Source organism: Artemia franciscana, chromosome 5, assembly GCF_032884065.1.
Source record: "Artemia franciscana chromosome 5, ASM3288406v1, whole genome shotgun sequence".
Lineage (NCBI taxonomy): Eukaryota > Metazoa > Arthropoda > Branchiopoda > Anostraca > Artemiidae > Artemia > Artemia franciscana.
The window spans coordinates 27,290,603-27,307,518 of NC_088867.1; the positions used below are offsets into that span (position 1 = coordinate 27,290,603).

General features: G+C 32.8%; 1 long non-coding RNA gene across 22 annotated transcripts in view; it reads right to left on the reverse strand.

Moving 5' to 3' along the window:
* Positions 1–16,916, reverse strand: part of LOC136027194 (uncharacterized) — a 146,531-nt gene that overhangs the window by 111,074 nt on the left and 18,541 nt on the right. For 18 of the 22 annotated variants that reach the window (XR_010617536.1, XR_010617533.1, XR_010617528.1 and 15 more), the window contains exons 4-7: positions 16,094–16,334; positions 10,588–11,298; positions 2,890–3,155; positions 1,553–1,785 (exon numbers count right to left, since the gene is read on the reverse strand). This is a non-coding gene — a long non-coding RNA (uncharacterized LOC136027194). The remainder of the gene's footprint in view (positions 1–1,552; positions 1,786–2,889; positions 3,156–10,587; positions 11,299–16,093; positions 16,335–16,916) is intronic. The other 4 variants (XR_010617518.1, XR_010617534.1, XR_010617529.1 and 1 more) reach the window with 4 other exon arrangements.

Sequence of the window (16,916 nt, forward strand, 5' to 3'; positions counted from 1 at the left end):
TGATTTGTCTTCTGCCAAAAAATACAAAATTCCACATTTTTGTAGATAGGAGCTTCTACAGTAGGGTTCTCTGATACGCTGAATCCGATGGTGTCATTTTCGTTAAGATCCTACGACTTTTGGGGGGTGTTTCCCCCTATTTTCCTAAATAAGGCAAATTTTCTCAGGCTCGTAACTTTTGATGGGTAAAACTAAACTTGATGAAACTTATATATTTAAAATCAGCATTAAAATGCGATTCTTTTGATGTAGCTTTTGATATCAAAATTCAATTTTTTAGAGTTTTGGTTACTATTGAGCCGGGTCGCTCCTTACTACAGTTCGTTACCACGAACTGTTTGATTATGTTGGCAAGAGGGGAGTTGGGGTTTCAATTTCCTAAATTTTGTGCGGAGGGGGGTTAATGACAACAACAAAAAAAAGTCAACTTTCAAACAGTTTGCTAAATTGAAATGTAACTATATATTGAGCATTCCAAGGCTTTAAGTAGCGAAAAAAAAAAAGAATATTTACAAAGATGTTAGATACACCCCTTCCCCTAGGATGGTAAATCTTTCTCCACTGTTCAATGTAAAGGTCATCTCCCACCCGTCAGATTTTTTACTCCCCTCCAAGATTTAAAATAAAATACCCTTTTTGGTATTTCGTTGAAAAAAAAAGAAAACAGAAAAATAGACAAATTGCCCCCTCCCAGATTTAATAAATATTGTCCCCTCAACCCAACATTTAAATTGGTTGAATTGCCGCCATTGGTTGTTCATACAAGGATGGTTGTTCATACAAGTATAGATGTTCCCAGATTTAATAAATTTTGTCACCTCAACCCAACATTTAAAATGATTGAATAGGTGCCATAGGCTGTCATACAAGGATGATTGTTCATACAAAGATGGTTCATACAAGGATGGTATTCATACCAGTGTCGACCACATTTTTTAAAGCCACAAATAGCCACAAATAGGGTCATCATTATTTTCAAATGATAATCAAAATTCTTGTAACCAGCCTACTTTCTGTTAGTGCTGAAGTGGTTAGCTTTTCAGAGATTTCTTGAACAGGATCTCGTTTGCAAATAGCAGGATATCGTTGCAATCAGGTTTTGAGTCCAGATAACGCAAAGCCAGTTAAATAAAAATTTTATTTAAACAATCTGAAGTTAAAAAATTATCGAAACGCTTGTAGTCTAAAAAAAAAACTTAACCGGCATAATCTTAATATAATCTTGATTGAATAAAAAATGAGCCTTTCAACAATTTCCACTCAATGAATAAATAAAAAAAAAGAATCCAATGTTAACAAAATCCGCAGTATAATAAACGAATCAAATTTTTAAATTAAATTAAAAGCTGGATAATAATATGCTACAGTTTGTTGTTTACCTCTTTTGCAAGTTCACCAAATTAAAATGTAACTAAGCATCGAGGTTTCTGAATCTTATAGTCGCAAAAAAAAAAACACAAAAAGGATAAGGACAGTTATTGACAATGACGTACTTTAACAATTATCTCCTATCTTATACAACTAAATTACATTCAACAGATTTAGAAATTACCTTACTGGGTAGAGGCAGGGTGACTGATGACCAATTATCAAAGGATTGGGTGGAGACATTAGGAAGCTGATTTATAATGTGAGGTGGAAGAGCACCAGATATGGGCTATGCATACACTAAGCATGTCTTAGACTGCACCATCCGCTGGATACTACTCCTTGATGGTATTCCTCTTAGCATCATCTGACAGAAGGACTGTACCATTGGTGTTTGATTTTGACCATTTCAGCAACCTATAAATATCACTCATAATGGAAACTCATTTTCAAATAAATATCTGCAATTTATTATTTATTTATGAAAAACTCGTTGTAACAAAAAAGACAGAGATATGTATTTGTCAAACCATTCATTTACAGAAGACAAAAACAAAAGCAAGAATAATAAAATATTACCGTTGTTTTGAGAGGGCCTTTTTTAATTTAGTGTTTGCCTTGTTTCAATTTGTCCTTAGCAATTTCATTGGTATATTCTCTTTACTGTTTATTTACTTTGGTGCACATGTAAGTCTTAGAGATAATTAATTAACTTAACAAATATCTTTGTGACTATGGGAATAAACTTGTTGGCAACCTGGCTTCAATGTAACTATGGTTCTAGTTAAATGCCTCATCAGGCCACACCGGTTGGCCATTAGAAGTGGTAAAAATACAAACCACCAAATCTAAGTCTTGAAGATAATTAAATACATAACGGAATTCATGACAAAGGAATAGATATGCAGACAACTTGATTTCAATTTAACTTTGGTTCTAGTTTGATGCAGCATCAGGCCACTATGGGTAGCCGTAGAATGTGGCAGTTGGGAGGTATCAAAACATTTAAATGGAAGTCTCGGATGTCAAAACAAAATGAAAATATATTAATGGGTAAAACCTCTAACTAAGAAGCAGAATACCAGTCTTAATTAAAAAGTTTACCTGCTAATATTTGTTTTTCATTTCACTTTAATTAGTTTTTAGAAATAAATACTTCGCTGTAATGTTAATAGTTAACAATTCAATTTACTGATTTTATTCAAAATTTTCAATTATCTGCTACTCATATAAAGGATACCCACACATGCTCTATATCAAATGGAAATAAAGGGATTTCCCTGATAAAAAATGCCCAACATTAAAAGTTATGCCCTGTAGCGTTCTTTAATTTTTTTTTTTTTTTTTTTTATCAGACTAAGACTAACATGTAATAAGCAAAGATTGCACATAAAAATGGGAAATATGAAGAATGAGACATGAGAATGGAGGATAAAAAGAGTGAGAAATATGAAATGAGACATGAGAATGAAGAGTTAAAATACAAAGAATAAGCACAGAAGAATTAAAATGTATAATAACCTTGTTTAGGACCAGCACAACAGTTGAAAAACTTTTCAAAAGCACGGGTCTTCAAGGTTCATGCACAGCTCCCTCAGTCCCATCATTTAGTTGAATAGCATCGGAAGAGCTCAAAGCCAGAGTCTGAATCAGCTCTTGATTCATCTGTTCATCTCCAGAGCTTGACAATTGTTTCTGAGATCCTTCCCCAATCCGTTGATTAAAGAGAATGGTCTTCTCTCTGGGATGAGCTGTAACAGCTGTTGTAAGTGGAAGTTGAGGCAGCACTGGAAAAATTAAGAGATTAATTACTAGAACCTAAATTTGCTTTTAAGATACTGACAGCTCAAGAAGCTGAAGTTGCAAGGACCTTAAAAGTTAAGTTGGAAGTTTAGGCAGCACTGACAGCACTAAAAGATCAATTACTAGAAACTAAATTTACCAATAAGGTAGAAAAAGTCACAGAAGTTGAACTTGAGGAACTAATTGAACAAGAGCTAACAGCTCAGATGGCACTTGTGACGAGGCCGGAAGAGCCAAGAGCTCATATGGTATGAGCTCTAGCAAATTTCTAAAAATCGATAGATTGATTTAAAAAAAAAAAATCAGAGGCTTGATGCCGGTCGGGATTTAAAATAAGAGCTCTGAGTCACGAGATCCTTCTAAATATGAAAATTCATTAAGATCTGATCACCCACTCGTAAATTAAAAATACCTAATTTTTCCTCTCCCTTCAGCCCCCCAGAGGGTCAAATCGGGGAAAACGACGTTATCAAGTCAATTTGTGCAGCTCCCTGACACATCTACCAATTTTCATCGTCCTCGCACGTCCAGAAGCACCAAACTCGCCAAAGCACTGAACACCACCCACTAACTCCACCAAAAAAAGAGCGGATCCATTCCGGTTTACGTCAATCACGTATCTACGACAATTGCTTATCCTATCCACCAAGTTTCATCCCGATCTCTCCACTCTAAACATTTTCCAAGATTTCTGGTTTCCCCCTCTAACTCCCTCCAATGTAAACAGATCTGGTCGGGATTTAAAATAAGAGCTCTGAGACATGATTTCCATCTAAATATCAAATTTCATTAAGATCCGGTCACCTGTTCGTAAGTTAAAAATACGTAATTTTTTTCTAATTTTTCCAATTTATCTCTCCCCCCACTCACCCCCCTCCAGAAGGCGGAATCGGGGAAACGACAATTTATAATTTAAATCTGGCCTAGTTCCTAATACGCCTGCCAAATTTCATCGTCCTAGATTACCTGGAAGTGCTAAACTAGAATAACCGGGACAGACAGACAGACAGGATTTGTGATTGCTACATGTCACTTGGTAGATACCAAGTGCCATAAAAATGGTTTCTCATGTTTTAATGGATGTATCATCTGCTACAAACTAGTAATAAACAAACTTTTACCTCCCATAACAACTACTATGCGTAAACTATAGGCAAATTTTAAAGCTTATACCCTTTTCCCGGCTGTTGGGGATTGAAGTTATACCCAAAGACATAGTTATTGAACTTTTCAACTATGCTAACAAAATGGCCATCTCAGAATTTTGACAATGAGCCCTCTCCCTACATTATAGGACCATTGTGTCCTAGTTCATTTACCCTATCTACATAAAATAAACTGTATTATTTCTAAGTCATTTAAATTAAATAATCTTTTCAAATGTTGTGTTTTATTTTGAAAAAAATTCCCATAAAAATAATTATAATAAAAAAAAAAAATCCGGAATAAACCTCTCTTTAAAGTACAAGACAAATAAAGTGTTTTGTATGCAAAATAAATTTGAATACAAGGAAATAATAAACTTATTGACAAACAAAAACACGTGATTACGATGAAAACGTGTTGCTATCTTTGGCTGAGAGAAGATCACATGTGTCACAGGATGTAAACAAACATATGATTAAAACCAACTTGTTGGTATGCAGCCAGAATAAATAGTTCAGTATAGAAAGGTTGAGTAATTAGATGGCTATGAAAAGATAATTAAACAAGGAAAAAAAAATGCATAGAATTATTGAGACAATAGGGCAAAGTGAAAAAAAAAAGTAAATATAGTCAATGAGTTACTGAAGACTATATACATAAAACTATACCCTTAAAGCCAAAATTGAATATACCGAGCGAGAAGTCGAATTATTTGAAAAAATGAAGAAAATTTTAAGTGATATATATATATATATATATATATATATATATATATATATATATATATATATATATATATATATATATATATATATATATATATATATATATATATATATATATAGTAATGTTAAGAGTTTTGACTAGCGAAAAATCTTATAAAAATATAAAAAGCAAACCGAATTTCAAGAATGTAATCCGAATTAATTATAGGTTTACTCAATAGATGAAAGTGTCAGCTTCTCCCTGTCACCGTTTAAATTATTTGAATTCTTAAATCAACTGAAAAAATCCCATTGCTAAATTGAATAATTTAATCATTCAATATATATTATTTTGACTATCTTATTTATAGTGATTAATATAGTGTAACTATCTTGTTTATATTGTAAACCGGGGAAACTTTTAATTAAGACAATACACTGCCAATTAAGACAATGGCAACACTGACGAAAATATGCCCCGGCTTTAAAATTTTCATAATTAAAAAAAAAAAATGTATTAGAAAAATCGATGTTTTCACGTATTAATACACGAACGAACAGTCTAGGGGCAAAAAATTTTCCTTTTGATGCCCTTGGTGCATTCACAAATAGGAAAGTTTTGACACCATTCCTCCATTTTTGACACCATTAACCAATTCCAAAAAAAGAAGTAAGTTTAAAGAACGTAATTCGACAGGTTGATAGAGCTGAGTCTCATTTATCGACTGATAGCAAAACCGTTTTATGTCGAAAATCTAAAGACAAGGGATAGCAGAACAAGACATGTCAGAATCCTTATTAAAAATTGATGTTCCAAGATGCATTTGCTCGTATTTTGACTCTTCTTCTCATTTATTTCAGGAAAAGGGACTTCGGCCTAAGCTCACAACTCGACAAAGGACCGATTCTTACAGCGAAATGTTCTTCCAAACTTCGGAAGCCCCTTCTAATAAGTAACTCAGAATAGCTTTGGGCTAATCGGAGTAGTTTTTCCAAGAAAATGTTTTAAGCTACTGTGTTAAAACATTAAATAAAAACATGAATTTTTCCGAGGGTGGGTGGGGGGTTCACATAAACAAAAAAACAACTAATAACGACAAAAATGTGCTTATATCCATTTTTGTTATGTTTTTACGAGTCAGAAAACATTTCGGGGGAGGGGAGGGGTTCAAACCCCAAAACCTAACCTGGATTTCAAAACCTAACCCAATTTCAAGAATGTAATTCGAATTAATAATTACAAATATTGATATGCTGGTACATTTTATTCTAGAAAAAAATTAAAAAGATAAAAATAAGCACCCAAAAAAGGTAAATAAGTTCTATTCACAAAAAGAATGTTCCACTGATATTTATTTGAGCCTAATTGCCAGTTTTAAGCGCATTGATTTTTGGTTTCAGCCATACATTTCAATGGCTGAATGTATTTCTAATGATTTGAATCATACTATTTGCTATGCATTGCTTCAAACGTAAAATGCATACTAGGTTTTTTACGACTGTAAGATTTTGGAAAACAAGATTTTAATTACAACCATAACTAAAATAGCGCTGTTACTGGGCCTTTTATGCAAGGCTGTTACATCCAAGAAACAGCTGAATTGGGCTGTTACAACCGTTAAACGGAATGTTTCCGAAGACCATACGTCAGCAATTCTCTTTGCATTGATTGGTGCAAATATCTAAGAGCTATGTCGTTCATTAATATAAGGAAATGAAATCGTTAAAACTTTCCAGTTGTGAAACTTACTTACATAAAGCAACAACATAATAGATATTAACATGGATCAAAGTTTTGAATTAGAAATATCTTTTTATTGTGACTGTGCGATTTGTAAAGGCCATTACCACGACTTTAGCAATTCTTATGAGAGTAATGCAGCAAATTTAGAAACAGTGGAAAATGGAATAGACGAGGATAATTTGGAAGAAATGAGGCGAAGAATCCTGGATGAAATGGAGAGAAAATTACTTAGGGCAGGCTCATCAATTTCTGCAGTGGAAGAGAGTGACCAATATCACAAGAAACAATACAAACAAAGGACACCCTCTCCATTCCAAGGAAGGTATCGCAAACGAAGGTTGGATATGGCAGAAAAGGAAGAGGAAGATCGAAAGAAAAGGCACAGAAAAGATGGATTTCCCAACAGGGATAGCTCACGGTCTTCAAGAAATAGGAGAGAAGACAGTTATGAGAGAAGAAGGAAATATGAGGCTCCAAAATCTTTCTGGAGGAGACCATAGGTTTTATAACAATTTTCTGTTTTAGATGCTGATATGCTTTTACAGGATTACAGTTTGGAAAATTCTCGATTTCTAGATATCAAAATTACTTTTTCCTTAGGCTAGTTTTAAATTTTTCGTAAGTTAGTTTTATATTATGATTGTTTTTCTTGAAGATGATCTTTTTGCCTCGAATTTGAATATATATATATATATAGAGAGAGAGAAAAAGAATATCTTCCCATTTCGTTTTTGGCACAGAAAATGGTAATTTTAGCAAAACCGGGCGACAATGAGTGAAGGTGGCCCCTTCATGAAACCCCTGTCGGCCGAGCAGATAATACTCGCTTCAAAGTAAGCGAGGGGGACTTGGGAGCTGGCTAAAACTACCATAATATGAGTGAATCTGCCCCTTCCACAACCTTCAGTCTTTATGTTAAAAATCTTTATCTTCTTTAGAAATACGTCCATTCAAAATTAAACGGCCCATCTGTTCGATCAATCTCCTAAAAGCATTGTGACAAAAAGTAAAACAAAAAAGGAAGATTGAGCAAGAGATCAGTCCCCCTAATATATAGATTAATTTCTGCTTGTTTTAATTTTTAATACTGCTCCTTACTTTTAAGTCAAAAAACTTTTTTTTAATTTCTGACCCTTACTCATATCTTGCCAAAAAATCCCTTTTCATTCCCCTTGGAACGTTTTCCCCTATGAAAAACACCCCACCCCCCCAAAAAAAATGTATATTTCCCAATAACAAATAGTATAGCCTATATGAACAATGGGCAGATTATTTCAAGAGGGGGGAGGGGTAAACGTAAACTGAAGAAAAAACTCATCAGAAAACAACGAGGGAAATAAGACACAGGAAACCTCAAAGATCTCGGGATATTGGGGATTGGGGGTTGAGACTGTCCAAACGCCTGGTTTCAAAGACGATGCTGGCTGTACTGATGACAAAGAATAAAAAGATAAACTTGCAGTAAGAAAAAAAAGTGCTGACACCTACACAAAACCTTGGCTAATCCATCTTTAGTGAACAATGTAGGCTTCAAAAATACTGAAAAATGACAATACAAAATTGACGAATCAAAAAAGCTATCAATGGAAGTCATGGAGAACAAAACTAACAAACATCGAATCAACCCAAAAGATACATAAATAGCAGTAATCCTTCTTGTTTTGTCAATAATAGAAGTTAAGATTACCAAAATTTTTTCTATTTGTCTTGTCAGACTTTCAACTTTTCGTTTACTAGCATATGTATCTAATTTACTTGAGCCAATTTAGCGATTAGAAAAACAACAACAAGTTATTCAGTGCTGAAGACTTTAGCGTATAGATCAAGGTATTGAGGACCCCTTCATATGTGGAATAATTTCCGTTCGTTTTCAGTTTTAATGTTGCTCCTTTCTTTAAAGGAGCTTTAAAGTTGCTCCTTTCTCATAATTTTTTAAAAATTATGAAAAATATAAATAGCCTATTATTGAAATCAAAAATTATATTGCAATTGAGGTATCGGGTTGAATTGAACCTGCCTCCTCTTGTATTCTAATTTATTATTTTCAATGCAATTAGTTTATACTTGGATTCGTCAAACGAAAAAATAGATGAATTTACAAGGAAATTAGAAAGGTTAATAAAAGGACAAAAAGGAGGCAAATGGTTCATCTCCCCTTAGGTTTTATGCTAACCTCACCACCCAAATATATACAATAATGTACAGAAATTGAAAAGGTTAACAAAAAACAAAGAGGGGGTAATCCAAAACTGATGATTTATCCTGCGCCCCCTATCGGAAGAGGGGAAAAACATCTCGGCTGATTCCAGAGAAATCCTAATATGATAAAACAATGGTATACACATCCTTCTTATCAATGAGAATTGAGACACTGTAATTAGAATTAGAACTAAAACAATTAATTAAGTCATTAAATAACTAATAATTATTAATTATAATTATTCTCAACATTAAATCCAGTTATACTCTTGTTGAATTGTTTCAACAATTGTGTTACAACACTAAGTCCTTGGTTATAATCACTGCGTCTCTGATAAAGTCCATTAAAGAATAAAGTCATTTTTTTTACTTATATGCCCACAAAATGCCGGCAGGATTAAATAGGCTACAACACAGTCTTTTGAAAGACAAAATATTAGGATAGAGTCTCTCTCTCCATTTAACTGCATAGATCCATAGTTATGTTTAATAGACTTTAACTAGATATGTATGTAAAATCTATTTCTGACTAAATTCCTTATATTCTTTTGCCTCTTACATTACCAAAAAACCCTCTTCCTTGTTATTCATTCCATTTACCTCATCAACCCCCTTTTTGTTCACTAGTTTAATTTCTTTTTAAATTCTGCGAGTTTTTTTTATGTTTCCAATGTTTGTAACATGTCAACTTATCAATCTGTCTTTTTCTTGATCAATATTACCATATTTCTCTTTTTTGTTGTCTTTGTTTTGTTTCTGAATTGTGAATTGGCTTATTTTGACTTAGGATAAGTCATTTTCTAAGATATAAATCTTATCTAAGTCAACGCATACTAGGAGTGTCCATTCACAAAACTTTAGGGAGAGGGGAGTAAATATGTTTCTCCAAATCTAGGGGTTAATTTTGTTGTTTTTTCGACTGTCCTTACCGCTCTCCCCCTCCCCGTCAATTTATATGTCTAACACAGATCCATCTTGAGGACTGAACAGCGGGATGGGGAAGTGTATCTGCGACAGAGGCAGTTTTCAGAAGTTTTCAGAAAAATACAAGGAAATTTGCAAGAATCTCCCCCCCCCCCCATCTTGGAAAGTGAATCTCAAAAATAAATTTGTCTCAAAACTTCAGTATTGTTTTTGGGAGGAAGGGTCTTTCGATTAACCAGATTCAAAGAACAATTAGGGGAGAATAACAGGTCTAGATATATCCTGATAAAAGCAAATTTCAAAGTATTACAGGTTAACCAAGACAAACCTAATTACCTTGACCTTGTTTGTTTACTATTAGACCTATAGTTTACTATACTGTGTAAGTGTTAAGCAATGATTAAGCACTGTATACTTACTTTTTTTGGCAGAATTAAATAAATAAAGTAATAGGAATGATAATAAAATATTATCGAAAGTAACATAAATAATATTTATAGTATTATATATATATAATATATATATATATATATATATATATATATATATATATATATATATATATATATATATATATATATATACGATATGAATAAATAATATTATAATAAATTAAAATAAAAGGTTTAATAAAAGAGTGTAAAATAATTAAAGATAAATAAAAAAGTAAAAACTACTCATAAAACCCCAAAAAATTACCTCAGGCGATATTTTGCTGAGCTTCATTGATGACTTCATCATTCCAATATTCTTAGAGCCTTTTGGCATTTTAATCCAATTATCAGTTTTTACACTCTTTACACTAGATTTTTCATTCTCTACAATTTTCACAACTCTATCACCATCAACAATTACTGTGCCGAATTTCTATATAATGTTTTCTTCAACAAAATTGGACTTTATCCTTTGTCCTTTTGATGCTAGTTTTTTGGTCTTTTTCATGAGGCCCTTTATAAGGGATTTTTTTGTCATTTAAAATATGGATTTGCTCACTAGCACTGTACAAAACAGGATTTTGAACTTCTTTAGGACTACATTCAACTGATGGAGGCTAAGGGAGCGCCTGTTCAAAATGAGGTTCATTCACTGTTGTCAAAGTTTGTGACCAAGGTAAATGACCGTCCTTTTTTTTGACATTTACCTTCTAACATTTGGTAGTCTGCATTTTCACATTGTTTGGTATAACCTGCACTGGTCAGCCAACACTACTTGGAATCACAACTGGAAGATATTTGTGTGAAATCTACTCATGTGTTTGTGCTGGGAGCGTTGAGTCTGAGATGGATGAATGGTAGTTTGTGACATTGGACTTTGGTGTGAAGTCCCTACACTCAAAGTAACAGAGGCATGAGATAGTGACGAAGACCCTGGAGACTGCATTGGGGCATAAGAGCTCACTTGTTGCATTATCTGAAAGGTCAAGTTAAACAGATCAAAACAAAAATAAAGAAAAAAAGAAAACAAAATTTCAAAAAAACAGAACAAACAATTAGTTTCATTTGACGTTACACTTTGATCTAGAATGATCTTCCTGAAGAAGTTATCCCTAAAAAATTTTTTTCTGTTTGCTCTTTCGAAAGAAGGTTCATTAGTCTACTAAAGGACTAGTGACAAATATTTAACAATACCTTGGACCACAAACTAAAAAAAAATAACAATAAAAAAAATTTTTTATACTATACATACAAAAAATCAACAAGAGCTAAGAGCTCATATGGCACTTGTGACGAGGCAAGAAGAGCTATGAGCCAAGAGATCATAAGGTATGAGATCTAACAAAATTCTATGAATCAATAGATAAATTTAAAAAGGAATAAGAGGCTTAATGCCGGTCAGGATTTAAAACAAAAGTTCTGAGTCACGATGTCCTTCTAAATATCAAAATTGATTAAGATCCGATCACCCACTCGTAAGTTATAAATACCTAATTTTTTCTAATTTTTCCTCTCCCTTTAGCCCCCTAAATAGTCGAATCTGGGAAAACGACTCTATCAAGTCAAATTTTGCAGCCCCCTGACACGCCTACCAATTTTCATCGTCCTAGCACGTCCAGAAGCACCAAACTCGCCAAATCACTGAACCCCTCCCCCCAACTCCTCCAAAGAGAGCGAATCCAGTACGACTTTTTCAATCACGTATAAAGGACATTTGTTTATTCTATCCACCAAGCTTCATCCCGATTCCTCCAATCCCAGTGTTTTCCCAAGATTTCCCCCTCCAACTCCCCCCAATGTCATCAGATCCGGTCGGGATTTAAAAAAAGAGCTCTGAGACACAATATCATTCCAAACATCGAATTTCACTAAGATCCCATCACCCGCTCATAAGTTAAAAATACTTCATTTTTTCTATTTTTTCCAAATTAACCGCACCCCCCCCCCCCCAGATGGTCAAATCTGGGAAACGACTATTTCTGATTTAATCTGGTCAGGTCCCTGATACGCTTGCCAAATTTCATCGTCCTAGCTTACCTGGAAGTGCCTAAAGTAGCAAAACCGGGACCGACAGACAGACTGACAATACCAAGTGCCATAAAAAGCACAGGAGATATTTAACACTATTAAAAGATAAACTGTGCAAAATATTTTTGCTGATATATGAGCTGGATATAGCGTATTTCAGACTAAAATCAGCCGTATTTATTCAACAATAAAAACTGAAGTTAAAGGCTTTCAAACAAAAACAATTTGTCAATGCTTATTTTAAAACCGTTTTATGGCTAACTTTTTAAGATTAAGAGTTTGAGTCAATAAAACAGAGGCAAACAATTCATAAGTTCTTAATTATGAAGCCAATAAAGGGCAGATATTATGACTATTAATAGAAGTATTACAAAATACTTTTAACTGAAAGTTGCTAAAAAGTCATGAAATTTCTTATGCAAAAATCAGCCGTGTTTATTCAAAATTCGAAAAAAAAAATCAATTCAATATGTACAGAAAATTCAGAAAAGAATTCCAACAATCTTGCAATTTTTGGGAAATACACATTCGGGGGAGAAGGGTACACACCCACGAAAACATTTAAGAGGGCAAATAAAAGAAATGGCAAGAAATTCCGATTTGATGATTACTATTTGATGTTGTTTCATTTCATATATAATCTTTTTAATGGTTGACTTGAACATATACAGCTTTATGTGACGCAAAATACAAATTCCATAGCCATTACTAAACAAAATCTTGTTTGATATATAGGATTGTATATAAATAAACACATAAAATTACTCCAAGCAGCATTTTTGATATTGTCTCTTTCCCCTCCTCTAACAGTAAAAGTTTTAAAGTCTATTCGGTCACTTGCATTTTGCTGAAAACTTTTTCAGTCGATGTTTTTCAAAACATCGACGAATAATAAACGAAAATCACTAGAATAATCATGATGAATGAAAAGAACTAATGAAAATAAACTGAATATTTAATATATAAGAATGTTAATCCCACAAAACTCAGCAATTCAAGATTTTTTTGCTTTTTTCGTTTCATTTTTTTCCAAAATTATAATTATAATCATAAGAAATGTATATAATATAATTTGTTTTCAAAACGCACGAATGAAGTAACAGGCTTTAGAACATTTGCATTTAGAGGAGGGGGAAGGGTAGCTAACTCCAGCTTGAATTAAATTTGCTCATTCTAAGTTTGACTTCAATATCCAATTTAGCTTTTACTCTTTTTAAGATTTGCTAATTCATCTATATCAGTATCTATAATATTTATGTTTGATATAATTATTTGTTTTAATTTCTGGTCATTTCAAGTTTAAATTACTATTGGACTTTACTTAAGCTGATTTTAAGTTTAATATGGCTCTTTGCTTTTAAAAACTTCTTCTTTTTACTACATTATTATCTGTTAATTTTTTGATTGCCAAAGTTTATTATTGGTTAATATAGTGAATATTTCTAAAGTTTTCATGTCTTTGGCTTAAAAATAAAAATTTTCTATTTTAATCTAGTAGGGCTAATTAGTGTATTTTTATTTATTTTAATAGCCCCATCAACGTTCCCTGAACGGGGATGTTTAATATTTTTTAGTGTTTTTCAACAGAGAACTGAAAATTAAAGAGAATTAATTAATAAAAAAAAAACAAAAAACAATTCATACAAAGAACCACTATTCGCACCTATTCATAAAATAATATAATTATTCAAAATTATCAGTTGTGGTGAAAGATAAATTTGTTTCATTTAGTTTTCATTTTAAAGCCAACATGTTTTACTTTTAACACAAGTTAAACCATGGACAAACAGTAAATTTAAGAGCGCCATCTATTTTCAAACAAAGATAACTTTTTCAAGATTTGAAGCACAGAATAACAAAGTGGTGTCTTTCTTGCCGTTGATAGCATCGTGTCGTTTATTTGTAGCTTACCGTTTTGGATATTTTGCAAGACAGCTTAAATCATTTGTACAACATATCCTCTTCAATGGGAGCTGTTTTGCCTTGTACGTAAAGTGCTGTTAAAAATTACGCCCATATTCCATCTTAGTTTTGTCTGACATCTACAATTTTTATTTATTAATAACGTGTTGGCCTGCTGTCGGTTATTCCATGGACATTGATAAGGTTTCAAGGTTGTGGGATTAATATTTGGCGATGTTTGACAAAAAACGCCTTTCCATATCTCATTTGGATCTTTCTGCTCTGGATTTTTTTTTAAAGATTAAAATGATTCTCTTGTAATACAATCTACGCTAACTGATATTTTTAGGGCAAGCCAAAGCTAGTGGAATATTATGTTGGTACGCTTTCAAAATCAGACAGACATACTTTGAAAACCAAATATGGACTCTTGAACATATATGGCTAATCATGCTGTAAGCTTTACATAAAACACTGAAAATGGTCACTGTTGAAGATCAATGACCTTCCCTGAAAAATCAACATAAAAACATTCAAAGGAGAAAAAAAGATATCAAGGGGGGTCTGTTTAATGCTTAAAATCTTAAAACCTTTTTAATGGTTATGACAAGACATTTGTTGAAAATATATATTGTTTTCAGCAATAGTATAATCAAGGCAAGGCCTGTAGCTTTGGGGGTTACAGGGGATAGTAGCTCAAATCTCATTTGTGATAATTTCTCTTGTTCAAAGTTTGGCAAGAATAATTTCTAATTGTTAAGGTTTCACTTTTCGAATCTCTTCTTTTTTAACTTAGGAAATTAAAATGTAATTTGCAGCGATTACTTATTGCTGCAAATTAGTGCCAGTGAAACATTCTTTTTACGAGCTGTATTTAGTTCTTTTAGGTTTTATTTTTCAGTGCCTGTTTTTATTTAATGATTTAGTTGTAGGTAGTCTAAAATATTGTCTTCGGAAAACTATTCTGATTAGCCCGAAATTATTCTAGTTTACTTATTTGAAGGGGTTGCCGAAGTCTGAAAGAACATTTTGCTGTATGAATTGTGAGTTGTGAATTTAAGAATGTGTCCTTGTGTGGAGTTGTAGGCTTAGGCTGAAGCCCTCTTCACCAAAATAAATGTGAAGGGAAGTAATGGACTAGCAAAGCAGATGTATTGCGAGGCCACCCCCACCCTCTCTTCTTCAGCGTTACTGTTACGCGTATAGTTACGACCCCATTAGGTTATTTATTTGAAGTTTTCTGGTCCTTAAATTTGTATGGTCGATGTAAGTGCCCCCCCCCCCCACTTAAAGCCAAAATTGAAAATACCTAGGGAGAAGTCGAATTAACAAGCAAAAACCATCTTTTTTGGCCCCAGCCAATAGTTCTGCAGAGCTTTCCAAAATGTAATGTCATATTCATCAATCCGGCCTGAGGTCCACACTTTCCGTAAAAACCGCACAGGTTAGACCGTTTCCAGTTTCCACGGATAGACTGAGATCGGCGGCAAAAAAAAAAAAAAAAAAAAAAAAAAAAAAAAAAAAAAAAAAAAAAAAAAAAAAAAAAAAAACGGGACAAAACCAGAGTGTTGCTCTCGCAACACAATAAACGGGTTTCCCTGATAAAAAAATTTCCATTAAATGTTAAGCCCTGTAGCGTTCTTTGATATTTTTTTTTATCAGACTAAGACTAACATATAATAAGTAAAGATTGCACATAAAAATGAGAGATATGAAGAATGAGACAAGAAAATAGAGGATAAGAAGAGTGAGAAATATGGAACGAGACATGAGAATGAAGAATTAAAATAAGAAGAATAAGTAGAGAAGAATTAGAAATGTATAATAACTTTGATTCGGACCAGCAAAAAATAGTTGAAAAACTTTTCAAAGGAGTTTTCAAAAGCTCAGGTCTTCCAGGTTCATGTACAGCTCCCTCAGTCCCATCGTTTAGTTGAATAGCATCGGAAGAGGTCAAAGGCAGAGTTTGAATCAGCTGTTGATTCACCAATTCATCTTCAGAGCTTGTCAAGTGTTTCTGAGACCCTTCCCCAATCCATCGATTAAAGAGAATGGTCTTCTCTCTGGACTGAGTTGTAACTGCTGGAAGTTGAGACAGTATTGGAAAAATTAAGGAATTGAAAGTAAAGTAAAATTAAGAACTGAGCCAGTATTGAAAACACGAAATGATACATTGCTAAAAACTCAATATGACAATAAATCTAAGAGGCAAAAATTTGTGGATGTGACCATTCGACAGATTTTCAATAAAATAATCTCATTTATATATACTCTGGTATACTCTGGTATACTCTGGTTTTTCAGGAGAGGAAAGAAAGTTAGGAAAAAATAGAGGAATTATACATATATTATATATATATATATATATATATATATATATATATATATATATATATATATATATATATATATATATATATATATATATATATATATAATTTAATGTTCATGCTGTTTCATTCCATATATTATATTTTTAATGGTTGGCTTGAATATTTACAGCTTTATGTGATGCAAAATACAAATTCCATAGCCATTGCTAAACAAAATCTTATTTTATATATAGGGTTGGATACAAATAGTTTCCTCACTTTCTTTTACTTTCCTCAGCTCATAGTGTTGGCGATGCGTGTTATAGAGATGAAGGGAAATTGTTTTGAGGTG